The 16,751-nt window shown below is 48.0% G+C and overlaps 1 long non-coding RNA gene across 1 annotated transcript in view; it reads right to left on the bottom strand.

Annotated features, from left to right (window-relative positions):
- LOC137615483 (uncharacterized) overlaps window positions 1-16,751 on the bottom strand; it is a 79,569-nt gene that overhangs the window by 1,997 nt on the left and 60,821 nt on the right. Inside the window, exon 2 of the long non-coding RNA XR_011039247.1 lies at window positions 842-952. This is a non-coding gene — a long non-coding RNA (uncharacterized lncRNA). The remainder of the gene's footprint in view (window positions 1-841; window positions 953-16,751) is intronic.

The following is a 16,751-nucleotide window of genomic DNA, read 5'->3' as shown; positions in this document are numbered from 1 at the left end:
TCAAATGTTTGTGGTAAACAAGTTAGTAGAGGGCATGGGATACATTGAAAACCCAGATTCCCACTTTTAAGGTACTTGGTTCAGGGACTTTTGTATATAGCAAAGGATATTGGAGTAAGGTAATTTTCATTAGGCTGAAAAATTACTACACAGAAATGGAGGATAAGTAATTGGGGATCTGACATGCACCTAGGGGGATACTAAAACAAAATCTTCAGTATTGGTAGTAAGATAAACTTTATCTATAAAATAGTACAAATATTGCTTTCACCTCAGTCAAATGTCTGCAATATATATCTTATATTTTTAATATTAGGTACAGTTTTAAACTATACATTAACACTTAAGATTGGAGATATCTAATGAAAGTGCCAGATTATATTTATTATCAAGTGAATTTAAGTGGGATTTTGGCTTTGTTCATATGTCTCGTTCAACTATAGAGATGTTTGGTAACAATGATGACAAATAGGCGTGAGGTTTTGAAAAATTAATTACTGTACCATAGATTTAAATGTTTAAACCTGCAGTAATTATTCTCACTATATTACAGTACATTAAAAGTGCTTTTCTCTTAAGATTGAAGGGTATTGTTGCAATTTGCATTCATAATACTGGTATTTACTGAAGTAAACAATCATATAGAAATCAGAATTTACTCTATACATCAAGATACCTAGCAAATTAAATCAGATTATTTTTTCTCAAAATTTTTAACACAAATTTCCTGTTATTCTTAATTTTTACTTGGATAAAATTACATTAGCTTCATTTTATGGCACTGTACAAGAAAACACGTAAAATTCCATTCAGTACATGAAAAAAGACATCATACACCTACCTCTGAAACTAGTTATGTCTTCACTGCATGTAGTATTTAGCTCATAAGATGAAGGCAACTCGTGTATACTAAGGGTTAACTTTTGTAAAATCCCAGCTATCTTTGAAAGCTCTGAAAAATATAGTTTTCTTTGTTAAATGTTGACTTTCTATTTACAGCCTCTGAATGTGATATTAAAAGTATTTTTTTTATTTTTTAGATAGAAACCACTCCCAAACTAGAGCCTTATACTTCATAAGCTAACAACATACTGTACCACAATCACCATCTTGTTCTTTGAATAGATGACCAAGATGATCCCTGATAAGGTAAATCTCCTTCACCTTGTTCAGTGAATGGATGACTGAGAGATGAATCCCAGGCAAAGTATACTTCATTTATTCAACAGGAGTATGTATAACTTTAACCAAAGGGAACCCGGTATGTTAAGAATTTTTATGCAATACATTTTTCATTAATATATCCTGCAAATGGCACGATTTCCTCATGGAACCCAAATATATACAAACTTAATGAAGGTCCTTTACAGATACCCCAAGAAAGTATCTTTCCAATTATAATCATGCGTCTATCAAGACTATTTATATACACACGCCTGAATTTTCAGCTATTTTAGCTGAAAATTATATGATAAGGAATCAAACTTACAAAAAATTAATAACAAAAAATATACATGGGAGAGGTAACAAGGAGCATAAACTTGATCTCCATGCAGTCAAAACAGAGTGAATGGCTCCACACTGAACATTGTAGGAGCAAGCCGATCACAAACAGACAAGAGGAACACAGTGATCTTGAACAGTAATTAAATCCCTCTACTACGTAATGCTATTACAGTATTATCATTATTACTAGCATAGCTAAAACTCTGGTTGGAGAAGTAGTATGATAAAAAGGCCAAGAGCACCACAGGAAAACTAGTTCATTGAGGAAAACAAGACAGCGAAAGACCATATTACAGTACAGTCAGCCATCGATATTGCCTAAAATTTCAAATGCAAAGTTAGTCGTGTTGAACTGATAATCTTTCTTTCAATTTTTATTGTGTTAGTGTATTCATTAAGTATTAATGTTATATTACCTACTGTACAATACCGTATACAAAATACCAAACTTTATCGTAGTAATGTAGATACAGTAACGGCTACATGTGCAGTGAGTTGGAACAGTGAGTCGACCTGTCAAAAACAGTGAACACTAGTTACCAGTGTTACCTTAGCTAATTAAGCTGTAATGTACTGATAATACTGTACTCCTATTACAGTAATATACACTACATTATCAACAGGTGTTATTAGATAGGAACAACAATGTTTTGTTATATGCATGTATGTATAAATGTGACAATGACTCGTGTTGTGTACCCCCCCCCTCTCTCTCTCTCTCTCTCTCTGTAGGTTAGTTAGTGTGTTAGTTGACCAAGTTCGTAGGTCATGAGTTGACCCACCATTGGGCACCAAGTAATCACGGACTCTTGCTTTTCACGCCTGTGTGTTACCTATTACCATCCCCACCCACCCCGTGTAAATATCGAGGGCTGGCTGTACAGAGGTTATGATACTACCCAACACTAGATAACTGGTTTGATTTTGGAGTGCCCTTCTCCTAGAAGAGCTGCTTAGCTAATGAGACTCCTCTATCCTTACTAAGTAGGAAGTATCCACTGAACTATTACAGTGGTTAGATAACCCCTTGGGTGAAGAAGAATAATGGCCTACTGAATAATTATGTATTATTTTTACATAACTTAACAGTAGATGAAGACTTCTCACTTCTTGCTGCTGAGCAAGGAACAGTGACAAGAATAAAGATGGATAGCAGCTTGGAACAAGTAAGCAACATTGTCTCCAGTTTCTGTACTACAAACTCCTGTAACTTAGCCTCTGACAGGGAGCCGTGAATGCCTAAGGAAGGCCACAGATATGTAAAGTGTCCGCTCTTAAAAGACGACTCCCCCTGAGAAGACGTTGCCATTTCACGTTGCCCCAGGGCTTGCCCAAGATTTAAGGTGCCACCACTCTTGCTTGAGTGTTCCAGAGAGGAGGCCACTTGAAACAAGTCCGGGGTAAAGAGAAAGCTGTGCGGGCCTTCCTCGACTTCAAGGCTGACACCGAAGACAAAGAATCCCTCTTGGTCATCATCTTCCTTATGCAAACTTCTCCAACTGGGAGGATGGCCACGCCTGACACTGATCACAAGGAGAGGCCCGGGTGCAAACATGGCTTCTGCACGACCGGCATAACCTACGAGGATGCACCTCAATACTGCTCATAAAAGTAATGCAGTCTTTGGCGGTACACCCAGAAATGTCTACATAGGGCATGATGAAACCATCACAACACAAAATGCTGGAAAAAAACAAGAAAAGTAATTAGAAAATTCAGCCAACTATTCCTCTCAGAAAGATGTCTGTCTTCTCCAACGACTGAAACATTAGTGAGTTGACAGTGAGAAAACAGGGGGTGGTTGCCTCCCTGCTTGTGAGAAGTAAATCAGCAGTCGGTTGTTTACACGTCATTATAAGTTTTAACTGCCGTATTTCAGCTTCGCTGTTATCCATTCTACTATAGTAAAGGATTATGATTTGTATTAATATTAATAATAGCTAAGCTAAAACCTAGTTGGAAAGGCAGTATGCTACAATGCCATGGCCTCCAACAGGGATAATTATGCTAGTGAGCAATCTGTTACTCCAAAAATGACAAACTTATAACAGAGTTTGTATTTTTCCTAATATACAAACCCGAATTCTTTACTATAGGAGATATTCTAGCGCGAGCTGGAAAATACGGCAGAAAACCTTGACAAGGTCGTTAACGACCGGACCGGTAGTTATCCCCCAAATGGGGGTGGGGGACTGCCGGCCGGTAGCTACTGAGTACATTCAATCGGATTCTAGCTAGGACTATCTACGGGGCGGCAACGGCGGGAAGATTTGAGTAAAGAATTCGGGTTTGCATGTTAGGAAAAATACAAACTCTGTTATAAGTTTGTCATTTGTTCCTACACTAAATACAGACCCTCATTCTTTACTATAGGAGACTTAGTCTTGAGGTCAGGGAGGACGAAGTATTCTCTACACCTAGAGAAGATAGTCCTCAGACTAGACTCTATAATGAACAATCTCCCATTAACTTCTCTGTAGATCCCCAAACCCAGCATGACTGAAGGTTTGTAAATACGTAGAAACCGAAGTTTCAGTATGAAGAGGGTCAGGAGCAATACCAGGACCCTTTCATACCAAGGGTTCCCCTGACCTTGAAAGGGGAACCCTCGTGACAACGAGTATAACTTATACCCTGTGATAGGAGTCAGATGAGTTTCATACCTTATTTCCATTGACGAGTCCAGCCGAAACTGGTCACAGACAAGGATACTCAGAAGGGAGGAAGAAGAAAGAGCAGAAGATAGATGGATGTTCTTCTAAACCTAGTGTGACTCAGAATCCTCGAACAATGGCTACTGTCTCCTGAAAGGGCGTAAAGGTAGCTACAGCACCTGCTGACCTGCCACAATAGGTCCTATAGAAAAGGTGTTTAGAGACCTATGTGTCACATCTGATAAATAGTGAGAGGTGAATGTAGACTGGCGCTTCCAGACTCCAGCTCTTAAGACTTGGGATACAGAAATTCTTCTTAAACGCCAGCGAGGCAGCCACTCCCCTAACTTGATGGGCTTTAGGTTGAGCTGCCTCAGAGTCTCTATAAATAGCTCTCGCAATAACTTTCTTGAGATGGTGTTGCGAGAGATTCTCTTCTTAACCTTGTTGGTACTGAGGAAGAGATGACGGAGACATGGTCTGAAAGGTCTGGTGCGTTTCAGGTATTTCCTTAACGCCCTGACCGGGCACAGTAGCAATTTGTCAGTATCCTGAGTTGCCCTGTTGAGGCTGGAAAATTGAAATTCCTTAAACCTCTCATTGGCAGACGAAGAATTCTGGGTTTTGGCCACAAAGCCTGGCAGGAAGCTGAGAGAGGCTTCCCCCCATCCTCTAGAATGGGTGACTTCGTAGGATAGACCGTGAAGTTCACTAACCCTTTTTGCCGAGGCCAGCGCTACTAGGAAGATGGTCTAAAGGGTAAGGAAGAAACAGACGCCCTATTTAAGGGCTCATACGCAGGGCCCTTTAACCCTGGATAGGTATGCTACACGGACACCCCTTTAAGGGTAGGCTATACTCGGTCGTGAACGACCCCGACTCCAAAAAAAATTCAGGAAAAATTTAGTTATGCATCAATCTGTATTGTTTGACTTGCTAAAAATACTTCAAAGAATGCTAAAAATTACTGAAAATATAAATGATACCCATCTACAAAATAACTATTTATTGGAAATATATTAAAAATTTAAGTATACAAAAAAAAAGACGACGTAAATATTCACAAAAAATAGAAATATACATATACACATAAATCCCTTTAGGGACACCTTCTTAGATGGCAAAGCAACAGCGTGTAATTGCTGGAAATGAGTTGGACCCATAGAAGTCAAGATCTGAAATGAGAAAAAAAGGGTAAATTTTTTTGGCCAAAAAAATTTGTCCAAATTTCATGAATTTTTTTGGGTACCCAAATGAAATAGGAAGAGGCTAATTTTTTTTATAGAATAAACTCATATTATCCTAGAACAGAAATACATAATAAAATGTGCACTAAGATGTAATTTACTGTTATAACAGGGGCGAAATCTAAAGGTCATTTTTTGATGGCCTAGTTCACAATGTAAATTTCTTATGAAAATCATTGTATCTCCTATAAAATATGATATTTATGCATTAAATTATACCAAAATATCACGAATTCTATACAGAACAAGAATATATAGAGATATGCCAACTTACCTTTCGGGTATGTCAACAAAATGGCCGCAGACCGCAACAACTCTTACAGCCCAATCTACCACTTGGAATGAAGAATGGGGTTGCAAGCTCCATATTATCATCAACATCTCTTTTTAACTCCATTAGAAGTGTGTTGATGACATCCATGCTGAGGGAATACTGTCTGCTGGCAATTATTGAAGATAAATTTAAAATAGAAAAAAAATCAAATTTGCAAAAAACCCAAAAAAATCAGAAATTAGCATTTGAGGGAAAATGGACCTCATGGCAATATATGGCATCTAAGCCAAAACCAATGTCATGCAAGTGGTAGACACACCATCCACCCACACTTTCCAACTATAAAGAACCAAACAAGTATCAATACTGTTCGACAATTTATAATTATGTAATAACTTTGCTGTTTGATCACTTACCCCTATAAAGGTATTCAGGGTCGAGGTCGACCCCTGGGGGGGTAAAAAAACGGAGAAGGAGGGAAGTTAGACGAAAATCAGTCCTAAAGCAGACAATGGCATGTAGACTAGTTACCCCTTGCAGGTCGATCACTTCCATATTCGAGACAGCTGATGATTTATGGGGAAAAAACAGGTTTTGAGAATGCTGTAGGGGTCGCAAACGACCCATCATACCTTTCCAGGGTTAAGGAGTGTAAGACCAAGGACACGTCCCAGGGTGGTGGTCTAATCTCCACTGGGGGACAGGATCTCTCAAAAATGACAAATTCGAAGATAATTTGTATTTTTCCTAACCATACAAACCTTAGCTATTTACAGAGGGTTTACCTTTTAGCGGAGCTGAAATGACGAGCCAATAGTTTTAACGAGGGTTAATTACCCCCGCGCTAGTTAGCGGGGGGTGGGGAAGGGTAGCTTGCTACCCCTCCCCCCTCCACACACCGGTGACTTGCTTCACTTCACTTAGAGGTAGGACTTGACTTGGGGGTCAGGGATGGCGGGCACATATGTGTAAATAGCTAAGGTTTGTATGGTTAGGAAAAATACAAATTATCTTCGAATTTGTCATTTGTTCCGAAACCAAAATACAAACCACGCTATTTACAGAGGGTGACTTACCCCTTAGGAAGGGTGGAAAGTCCCCAGCCTTACTGACTTCGGCTTGCCCGGGGGCTCGATCCCTCAGTGAGCAGCACTAGAGAGAGGGAGCCCCTGTACCGCACGCTAGGAACGAGTGGCCTACATAAGCAGTGTGAGGAGGAGAGAGTGACTCGTCCTATGAAGTTGACCTTGAGACCTTCAGATAGGAATTCTAGGATAGGACGTTCCCCATACCACCTCGTCAGGGTATGGGAGACGCAACAGTATTAAGCTTAATACTAGGAGCACAAAGAAGCATGGGTTACCTGCAGAGGTTGAGGTCAGCTATGCGAGGACCAGGATGCTGCTTCCCCAAGAGAGGGGAGAATGAAGAAAGAAGTAAGGGTCAGACATACTCTTTCATTCACGCAGACTAAGACCGGGTAACAACGCCCTCAACCTACTGCTACTTGTCCAAAAAGGAGCCTAAGGTTAGACCAGCTGTTGTGCAGCCACCACAGGGCCGATAGAAAACGTATCGAGGCTCCTGTGGGTCACGTCTTGCAGGTAGTGGGCTGTGAAGGTCGTTTGACGCTTCCAGACCCCAGCTTGAAGTACCTGCGTCACAGAGAAGTTTCTCTTGAAGGCCAGGGATGTAGCAATACCCTTGACATCGTGGGCCCGAGGGGGACGTGACGGAGGAGGGTCAGGATTCAGGGCATGGTGGATAACCCTTCGAATCCAAGCTGAGATGGTGTTTCTGGTGACCTTCCTCTTTGTCCTGCCTGTGCTCACAAACAAAGCTCGCACATGAGTCTTGGCCACAAACTCAGGGACGAACCTGAACGTTACCTCCCCCCATCCCCTTGAATGGGTGATGTCGTACGAGAGACCATGAAGTTCATTAACTCGCTTGGCCGAAGCCAAGGCGAGTAGGAAAGCCGTCTTCCAAGACAGGTGGCAATCGGAGGCCTGGCGTAATGGCTCGAAGGGAGGTCTCTTAAGAGACCTGAGGACTCGAACCACGTTCCAAGGAGGGGTCTCACTTCCGACTGGGGGCAGATAAGCTCATAGCTACGTATGAGTAAAGAGAGTTCTAGCGATGAAGAAATATCCATGCCCTTCAATCTGAAGGCCAAGCTTAAGGCTGAGCGATAGCCTTTCACTGCCGAGACAGAAAGGCGCATTTCTTCTCGCAGATACACGAGGAAGTCCGCTATTGCTGGAATAGTGGCATCGAGTGGAGAGATACCCCTTCCACGACACCAACCACAAAAGACTCTCCACTTTGCTTGGTAGACTCCCTCAGAGGACCTTCGCAGGTGCCGAGACATTCTCTCCGCAACCTGTTGCGAAAAGCCTCTCTCCGCGAGGAGACGCTGGATAGTCTCCAGGCGTGAAGCCGAAGGGAGGCTACGGCCCTGTGAGGGACGCCAGAGTGGGGTTGTCTGAGAGGCTCGTGTCGTGGAGGAAGCTCCCTTGGGAGATCCGTCAGGAGTTGCAGAAGGTCTGGAAACCATTCTGCGTGATGCCATAGCGGAGCTACCAGAGTCAAGGAACAGTTGACCGATAGTCTGGTCCTGTTGAGCACCCTTCTCATCAGACAGAACGGTGGGAAGGCGTACACGTCGATGTTGTCCCACCGTTGCTGGAAAGCATCTTGCCAGAGTGCCTTGGGGTCCGGGACTGGTGAACAGTACAGGGGCAGCTTGAAGTTCAAGGCTGTCGCGAACAAGTCCACAGTCGGGGAACCCCACAAAGTCAGGACTTTGTTGGCTATCTGAGGATCAAAAGACCACTCGGTACTCACTATCTGCGAAGCCCTGCTCAGACTGTCGGCGAGCACATTCCTCTTGCCAGGAATGAAGCGAGCTGACAGTGTTATCGAGTGGGTCTCGGTCCACCTCAGAGTCTCTACTGCAAGATGGGATAGCTGTTGCGAAAAAGTGCCTCCCTGCTTGTTGATATAAGCCACTACCGTGGTGTTGTCGCTCATCACCACCACGGAGTGACCCGCCAGGGACCGTTGGAACTGCTGAAGAGCCAGAAAGACGGCCTTCAATTCTAGCAGGTTGATGTGTAGGCACTTTTCTGATTCTGACCAAAGGCCTGAGGCCCTCTGGTTCAGAACGTGCGCACCCCACCCTTCTTTTGACGCGTCCGAAAACAGAGTCAATTCCGGGGGGAGGACGAGAAGACTCACTCCCTTCCGCAAGTTCTCGTCGGCCAGCCACCACCGCAAGTCCGTCTGTTCCAGAGACCCCATTGGGATCAGAATGTCCGGGGAATCGGATCCTTGATTCCACCGGGACTTGAGCCGCCATTGAAGGGATCTCATCCTGAGGCGGCTGTTTGGAACCAGACGGGCCAGGGAGGATAGGTGGCCTAAGAGACGCAACCACGATTGGCCGGGGAGTTCTTTTCGCCTGAGGAAGGGTTCTGCCACCCTCCTCAGCCTTGCTATCCGGTCGTCTGATGGAAAGGCTTTGTGGAGATTAGTGTCTATTAGCATGCCTAGATAAACCAGTCGTTGGGACGGCTGTAGAGAGGACTTCTCGAGGTTTACCACGATCCCCAGATCCTGGCAAAGATCCAGAAGCCTGTCTCGGTGCCGAAGAAGGGTCGACTCCGAGTCTGCTAGGATCAGCCAATCGTCCAGGTAACGAAGGAGACGAATGCCGTTCCTGTGCGCCCAAGATGAAATCAGGGTGAACACTCTAGTGAACACCTGAGGAGCTGTGGAGAGACCGAAACACAGCACCTTGAACTGGTAGATCTTGTTGTCTAGGCAGAATCTCAGGTACTTCCTGGAAGACGAATGGATTGGGATCTGGAAGTACGCGTCCTTTAGATCCAGTGTACACATGAAGTCTTGTGGTCTCACCGCAAGTCTGACCGTGTCCGCTGTCTCCATGCTGAACCGGGTTTGTTTGACAAACCTGTTCAGAGCTGAGAGATCGATGACGGGTCTCCAGCCTCCAGTAGCCTTCTCTACAAGAAAGAGTCGACTGAAGAAGCCTGGGGAGCCGTCCACGACCTCCTGGAGAGCACCCTTCTCGAGCATGGTCTCGACTTCGGCCTGAAGGGCCAGCCCCTTTGCCGATCCCGTGGCATAGGAGCTCAACCACACTGGATTCGCTGTCAGGGGAGGTTGAGATGTTGTGAACGGGACGCGATAACCTTGGCCGATCACAGAGACCGTCCAAGCATCGGCCCCGTGTTGCTGCCACCTGCGGACGCAACGCTGAAGGCATCCCCCCACAGGTGGACATGCAGGGGGACTGCCACCCCTAGGGCTTGCGGCCGCGGCCGCCACCCCTAGGAGTCTTGCCTCCCCTGGAGGACTTACCGCCCCTCTTGGCCTTGGCTGGAAAGGGCTGGGGCTTAGACACCACCTTCTTAGCTGCCGGTGCCTGTTTGGGAGCCTTACGAGGCTGTTGCTGCTGTTGTAGCGGGGCTGGAGGCTTATAGGGCCAAGTTGTAAGGGCCCTGTGGAGGAGGGAATCCGTGCTGGATTTCCTCCACCTCTCAGCCGTTCGCTCCATGTCTTGAGGCTCAAACAGGCTCTCCCCCAGAAGGGAAGCATGTCGGAGCCTACACACATCTACGGCGAGGACCTTTGGATGGAATCTCTCGGACACAGCATCGCGAAGCTTCAACACCGAGTTGGCCCACAGGGTGGTAACCTGGTGCGCCAAAAACTCGATGGAGCGGGTGCCCAAGAGCAAGAAGGTCTCCAGGGCCTTCCTATTGGTCTCCTTGGACAAATCCTCCGATCGCAATAGGATGCCCAGAGATCCTAGCCAGAAGTCCAGCCACGAAGTGGCCTGCATGGCACACTTAGCGACCTTCTCGTGGTTAAGGATCTCTGCCGCCGAGAACTACACCTGCCGGGCCGAGAGTTTCTCAAGGGGAACTCCCTTTGCCAGCTCCTCCACAGAGTGATGGAGAGGAAGAGCGAGGTTGTGCTCACCCAGGATCTCGAAATACCTCCTCTGCTGGAGGCGAGGAGGAGGGATGAGCTTGTTCCCGGCAGTGGAACGACTGGAGGAGGCAAGAAGTGCGAGCTGAGCGTTGGCCCTAGCCCTGGCACTCTTCAACCCCCAAGACCAGGGCAGAGCTGCACTGGTCTTAGGGGCCTTCTGAACGTCAAACACTTCATCCAGAATCGTGTCTTTGCCTTCACGGGGGGCGATGACTGGATCCGTAAGCCTGTTAAGTTGCCTTATCAGGCTTAGGATCTGCCAGAAGGCATGTTCGGATTCTTGCTGTTCTCCTCCCTGCGCTGACGAGGAGAGTCCCCCCGGAGGATGAAGACCCAAAAAGGCGCCTCTTAGTCCCCCTGTAAGGGGAAGGGAGGCCCTTGTGGCGTAGCGGACGGTGAGCCTTACGGCGGAGGCGGCCTCGGGGAAGATCGTCGGGACCATCGGTCCTCCGAAGGGGAGTCTCCGTAAAAGCACTTCCCTCAGAAGGAAGCTGAGCAGCAGCCGAGACCGAAGGACTCACTTCCCCCTTCGAAGGATGTACGGAAGGAGGAGGAGAGCCTTTAGCACCATCACCCGCAACAGCACCTGCGGCGGATTGCCCAGCCACGTCGGAGGCCTCTGTCACCACGACGTCGACAATAGACAGAGGGTCTACCTCTGCTACCGCCGGCGACTGCTTAACAGCGGTCCCCAACGAGACAAGGTCAATAAGAGCGACCCTGGAGGGCAAGCCCTTAAGCCCCAGGGACGACCAAATCTGTAAAAGATCATCACTGGATAAGGCATTATCAATAACCTCCCCCGGAGGAGGAGGGGGAACCGCCTCGCTATGGGAGGCGACGCCCTCTCCCCCCACCGAAGGTCGGGAAACAGAACAAGGGCCTGCGCTCCCACTCGGCCGACTCTCCTTAGGAGGCGGACGAGGGGGAGCTTCGGAGAAGGTTTGGGCGGCGGAAGAAGAGTCCCGAGAACCTTCCTCCTTCAAGGCTAACCCCGGAGGAGAACGGTCTCTCTTGGACTTCTTCTTACGCCGACGGCCAAACCTCTCCCACTGGGAGGCAGACCACTCCCTGCACTCACGGCACATGTTCTCCTGGTCACACCGTCGGCCCCGACATTGAGGGCAGAAGGTGTGCGGATCCGTATTCACGTCCGACATGAAAGTCCCACAAGGACGACCGGCAACTCCAGGGCATGTACGCATCGTAAATAATATAGAAGAAATAACTGAAGGTCAACTTCCAACCAACACACACGCTGAAAAGAAAAAGCAGAAAATTAAAGGCTGTCACGAGGGCGATGAGCAGACACGTCTGAACGTCTGATCACCGCCGAGCCAAAAGTGAAGGGAAGCAAGTCACTGGTGTGTGGAGGAGGGAGGGGTAGCAAGCTACTCTTCCACACCCCCCCGCTAACTAGCGCGGGGGTAATTAACCCTCGTTAAAACTATTGGCTTGTCATTTCAGCTGCGCTAAAAGGTAAACCCTCTGTAAATAGCGTGGTTTGTATTTCGGTTACGGAACAACCTCGAATCAACAAGGAGATCTCTTCTGAGGTGGAAAGGTCAACTCCTCTCAGTCTGCAGATGAGATTTAGGGCTGCACAATAGCCATTAATTGCAGAGATTGACAGGCGTTTCGCCTCCCTTAGGTAAACAAGGAAGTCTGCGACTAAAGGGGGAGAGGGATCGAGTGGATACACGTTTCGCCCTCTGCACCAAGCTGCAAACACACTCCATTTTGCTTGGTAGAGGTTTGTGGAAGATTTGCGCAGGTGCCTGGACATGTGTTCGGCCGCTTTCCCTGAAACGCCTCTGCTTCTTAGGAGAGACTGGACAGCCTCCAGGCGTGAAGTTTCAGGAAGGGAATTCTCCCGTGGGGGATACCACTGTGTAGCTGCGTCAACAGACGGGGTTCTGGAGGCAAAAACCTCGGCACTTGAACCAGCAGGGAAAGGAGATCTGCATACCACTCTTTGCTTGGCCAAGCCGGAGCTATTAGAGTTAGTTTGCTGTCCCGTCAGCTCCTGAGTTTGTTGATCACCTTTCTGACCAGGCAAAAGGGAGGGAAGGCATAGGCTTCCAGGTTGTCCCAAGAGTGTTGGAGGGAGTCCTGGATCGCTGCCTGATGGTCTGGAACTGGGGACCCGTAGCGGGGAAGTTTCGCAATCAGAGATGTGGCGAACAGATCTATTGTGGGAGAACCCCACAAAGTTATTACTGTGTTTGCTACTCAAAGATCCAAAGACCATTCTCCACTCAGCACTTGGTGATGCCTGCTCAGCTGATCTGCCACGATGTTTCTCCGGCCCCGAATAAACCTGGCTGAAAGGGAAATGTTGTGGCTTTCTGCCCACTGGCAAATCTGGACAGCCAACAGACAGAGGTCTCTTGCCAGAGTACCCCCTTGCTTGTTGATGTACGAGACGGCTGTGGAGTTGTCGCTCATCAGAACCACCTCTCGTCCGTGTAGATCTACAAAAACTTTTAGGCCTTTCCAGGCAGCTAACAATTCTAGATGGTTTATATGGAGAGACCTCTCTATCGGCGACCAAACTCCTGATGCTAGTTTGGGGCCTGGGTGGGAACCCCATCCCTGTAGCGACGCGTCCGAAAAGAGTTTAAACTTCGGACTCGGGTTTTGAAGGGGATGCCCTTTTGGGTGTTCTCTCTGGACGACCACCAATGAAGGTCTTGTCGCACCAGACTTGAAACCTCCACTGCCCTGAATGGGGAGTCTGACTTCTGAGACCAATGGGTCTTCAGATGCCATTGGAGACTTCTCATTCTCGATCTCCCCCCTGGGACCAGTTTTTCCAGAGAGGCGAGATGGCCCAGAAAACACTGCCCCGACTTGGCTGAAGGCGGTAGTGGAGATAAGAGATGGGTGATAGATTGATCCAGTCTCCGAAGCCTGTCTTCCGACAGAAACACTCTCCCTGCCTGGGTGTTGATGGACATACCCAGGTAGGTTAAGGCTTGGGTCAGAGTTAAGCAAGACTTCTCTGCATTTACAAGGATCCCCAGATCCTTGCAAAGATTCAGAAGTCTTCTCAGATGATCCAGAGCTAGCTCCTTGGACGAGGCCAGGAGAAGCCAATCGTCCAGATATCTTAGCAGACGCATCCCTTGTTAGTGCGCCCACGAGGATACGAGTTCGAAAACTTTCGTAAAACCTGTGGGGCGGTCGAAAGGCCAAAGCACAGGACTTTGAACTTGAAGATTCGACCCTGAGCCAGGAAGCGTAGGAATTTCCGAGAAGTGCAATGGATTGGCACTTGGAAATAAGCATCTCTTAAATCTACAGATGCCATGAAGTCTCCTGGACGAACTGCTTGGGTCACGGAGGCCGCTGTCTCCATTTTGAATGGAGTCTGCTTCACGAACAGGTTCAGGGTCGAAAGGTCTATCACTGGTCTCCAACCCCCCGAGGCTTTCTCTACCAGAAAAAGGCGACTGAAAAACCCCGGGGAAGAGTCGGAGACCTCCTGAATGGCGTCTTTTAGAAGCATGCTCTGTATCTCCTGAGCTAGGGCTTGCTGTTTCCCGGGATCCCGAGGGACCTGGGAGGACGAGATCGGGGGAGGAATTAGAGGAGGAGGAGAGTCTATGAAGGGAATGCGATATCCCCAACAAAGCACCCTTATGGTCCATTGCATGGCTCCCATAGCTTTCTACCTCCTCCAACTCCCCTGCAGGCAACCCCCTACGTACTGCGAGGGGGGAGACGAGACCCTATTTTTGTCTAGGGTTCCTCCCTCTGCCTTTAGCCTTGGGAGGAGCCGACTTTCCTCAGCCCATAGGCTTGGGTGTAAAAGAGAGGCGGCTCAGGTTTTTCGCTGGCAGCGGAGTTGCGACTGTTGCCTTAGGCTGTGGAGTTGGCTGCTGTTGCATTGGACGAAAGGAGGCAGCCTTATGCATCGCAGTGTCCTGCATCTCCTTCCTCCAAGTCTCTAGGGTAGAGGAGACTGCTTGTCTAGAGAAGAGGAGAGGTTAAAGAAGATCAGAGTTCCTCAAATCCGATTTCTCAGATTTACCAATGCTCCTATGCAGTCTGGAGACTACCGATTCCCTTCTTTTGAAAATCCAGTAGCCGTTAGGAAGTCCATTGTCTTGGCCCCAGCAGCCAAGACTTCCTGCAGGGACTGCATGGAATTCTGGTTTGAGAGGTCCTCATGACTGGCAAGGTAGCCCACTGTGCCAGACCATGTGTCAAACCAGGAAAGTGCCTCTAGAAGAGACACTGACGCTGATTCCATTGTCGAGGCTTCTGCTGCGGTAAAGGAGACTGGAAGGGAAGAGTGTCTCTCTGCAGAGCAGCCAGGTGTAAGCCTTGCCATGAGGGGGTCTAGTGTCAGAGGAGAAGGATTAGCGTCCCTGACCTTGTACAAGCGCCTTTGCCTCGAGAAAGGAAACTGCAGTAATTTGTGGGATCCTTGAGACTTCAAGGAGTTCGCCTCCCCCGAGACCGGCTGCGAGACCTTCCTCAGACGGCCTGCAGTGTGAATAGACCAGGGAAGTTCGATTCTGGTCTTAGGGTTTGGTGGAGGGCGACATAGTCTGTCTAATGCTGGAGCGTCGGTATGACGAGGCGACAGGTGTAAATCTCCGAGACCTGAGATGTTACACATCGTTCTTAGAGCTCTCAAATAGGCGGACTCTAACTCTTTTGACGGTTGTTCCTCCAAGGAATCCTCAGGTCGTGCCAATTCCTCGTGAGGGAGGGTGGTTGAAGCCCGAATGTCTGAAGGCAATGGCGAGGTAGCATACTCCAATGCAGACAAGCCAGAGGAAGGCTGAGCGCTTGTTGATGGCACCGCGCGCACAGGATCCTGCCTGGAAGTTGAAGGTTTAGGCGAAGGCGACCGAACTAACGGTACTGTCTCAATAAGAGAGTGGGTTGAACGTGGCCTTGCCTTTCCCCTCTGTTCTCAGCCGAAGAGGAGAAGGGCTGAACCCCTGGGTCTTCTTCCGCAGTTCTCGCAAAGCCTATATTTCGTAATTCATCAGAAAATACGGGAATGGGTGCTGATCTGTCTAAAACGCGAGGGCGCGGCAAATAACCTTGCAGAGCGATAGCGCGAGGAAGTATTCCTCTTATGTTTGTGATGAGAGCGCTTATCACTTCTCGGCGAGACATTTCGTGACAAGATAGAAGGCGAGGAAGAACAAGATCGATAACATCTCTTCCTATGTCGCCTCTCACTCCGACGAGAACGTCTTGGCGACAGAGAGCGAGCTCTCCTTTTCCTCTTCTCTCTCTCTCTCTCTCCTATCCTCTAAGGACGAAGGCGACGAGGAGGAGGAGGAGAAGGAGGAGGAATCGTGATGAACACGCTTGCGACGTTGTTTCGTAGTAACGCAAGCGAGGGGCGAAGTAGGCTCCGCAGGAGCTGACGTTATTACCTCCGCTGACACTTCAGCGGCCGCCGATTGAGCTGATGGGATATCGGCGAGGCCTGGACCCCTGAGGGATCCAAAACAGAAGGGACCTGAGGTAACACTGTGCCTGCGAGGAATTGGTTCCACACCTCCACCGAAGGAGAACCAGGAAGTCCAAGGGCTGGCCACACTGTTCGCACGTTATCTGGAAGAGAAGCGGTAGTAGAATTATTTCCGATAGCGGAAGAAATTATCCCACCGGGGGAGGTCACTTGATACTCCTGCCCCTGGGGAATGGGTGTTAAATCAATGGTGCCGCTCTTCCTTGACTTCCCCCGGAGGAAGGAGCCAAGGAAGAATCTGAAGGAAGAGATCGAGAGACCGAAGAAGAGGCCCGACACTCCTTACCTTTCGACGGCGAACCTGGAGGTAATGAGTCCTTCTTGGATTTCTTCTTTTTTCTCTTCATGAACTTATCCCACTGCGTAAGCGACCATTCCTTACATACTTGGCAGGGGGAGTCTTCAGCACACCAATGACCTCTGCAAGAAGGGCATAGGAAATGAGGATCCACCTCCGACGGTGACATAAGTGTCACAAGCTTTCGGGGGAATCCCGGGACACTTCCTCAAATTAAGAGGACATCACATCTAATTAAAGAGAAAAA

The sequence above is a fragment of the Palaemon carinicauda genome, chromosome 21 (genome assembly GCF_036898095.1).
Source record: "Palaemon carinicauda isolate YSFRI2023 chromosome 21, ASM3689809v2, whole genome shotgun sequence".
Lineage (NCBI taxonomy): Eukaryota > Metazoa > Arthropoda > Malacostraca > Decapoda > Palaemonidae > Palaemon > Palaemon carinicauda.
The sequence above is the reverse complement of the archived record's forward strand: the minus strand, read 5'-3'. Positions and strand labels throughout refer to the sequence as shown.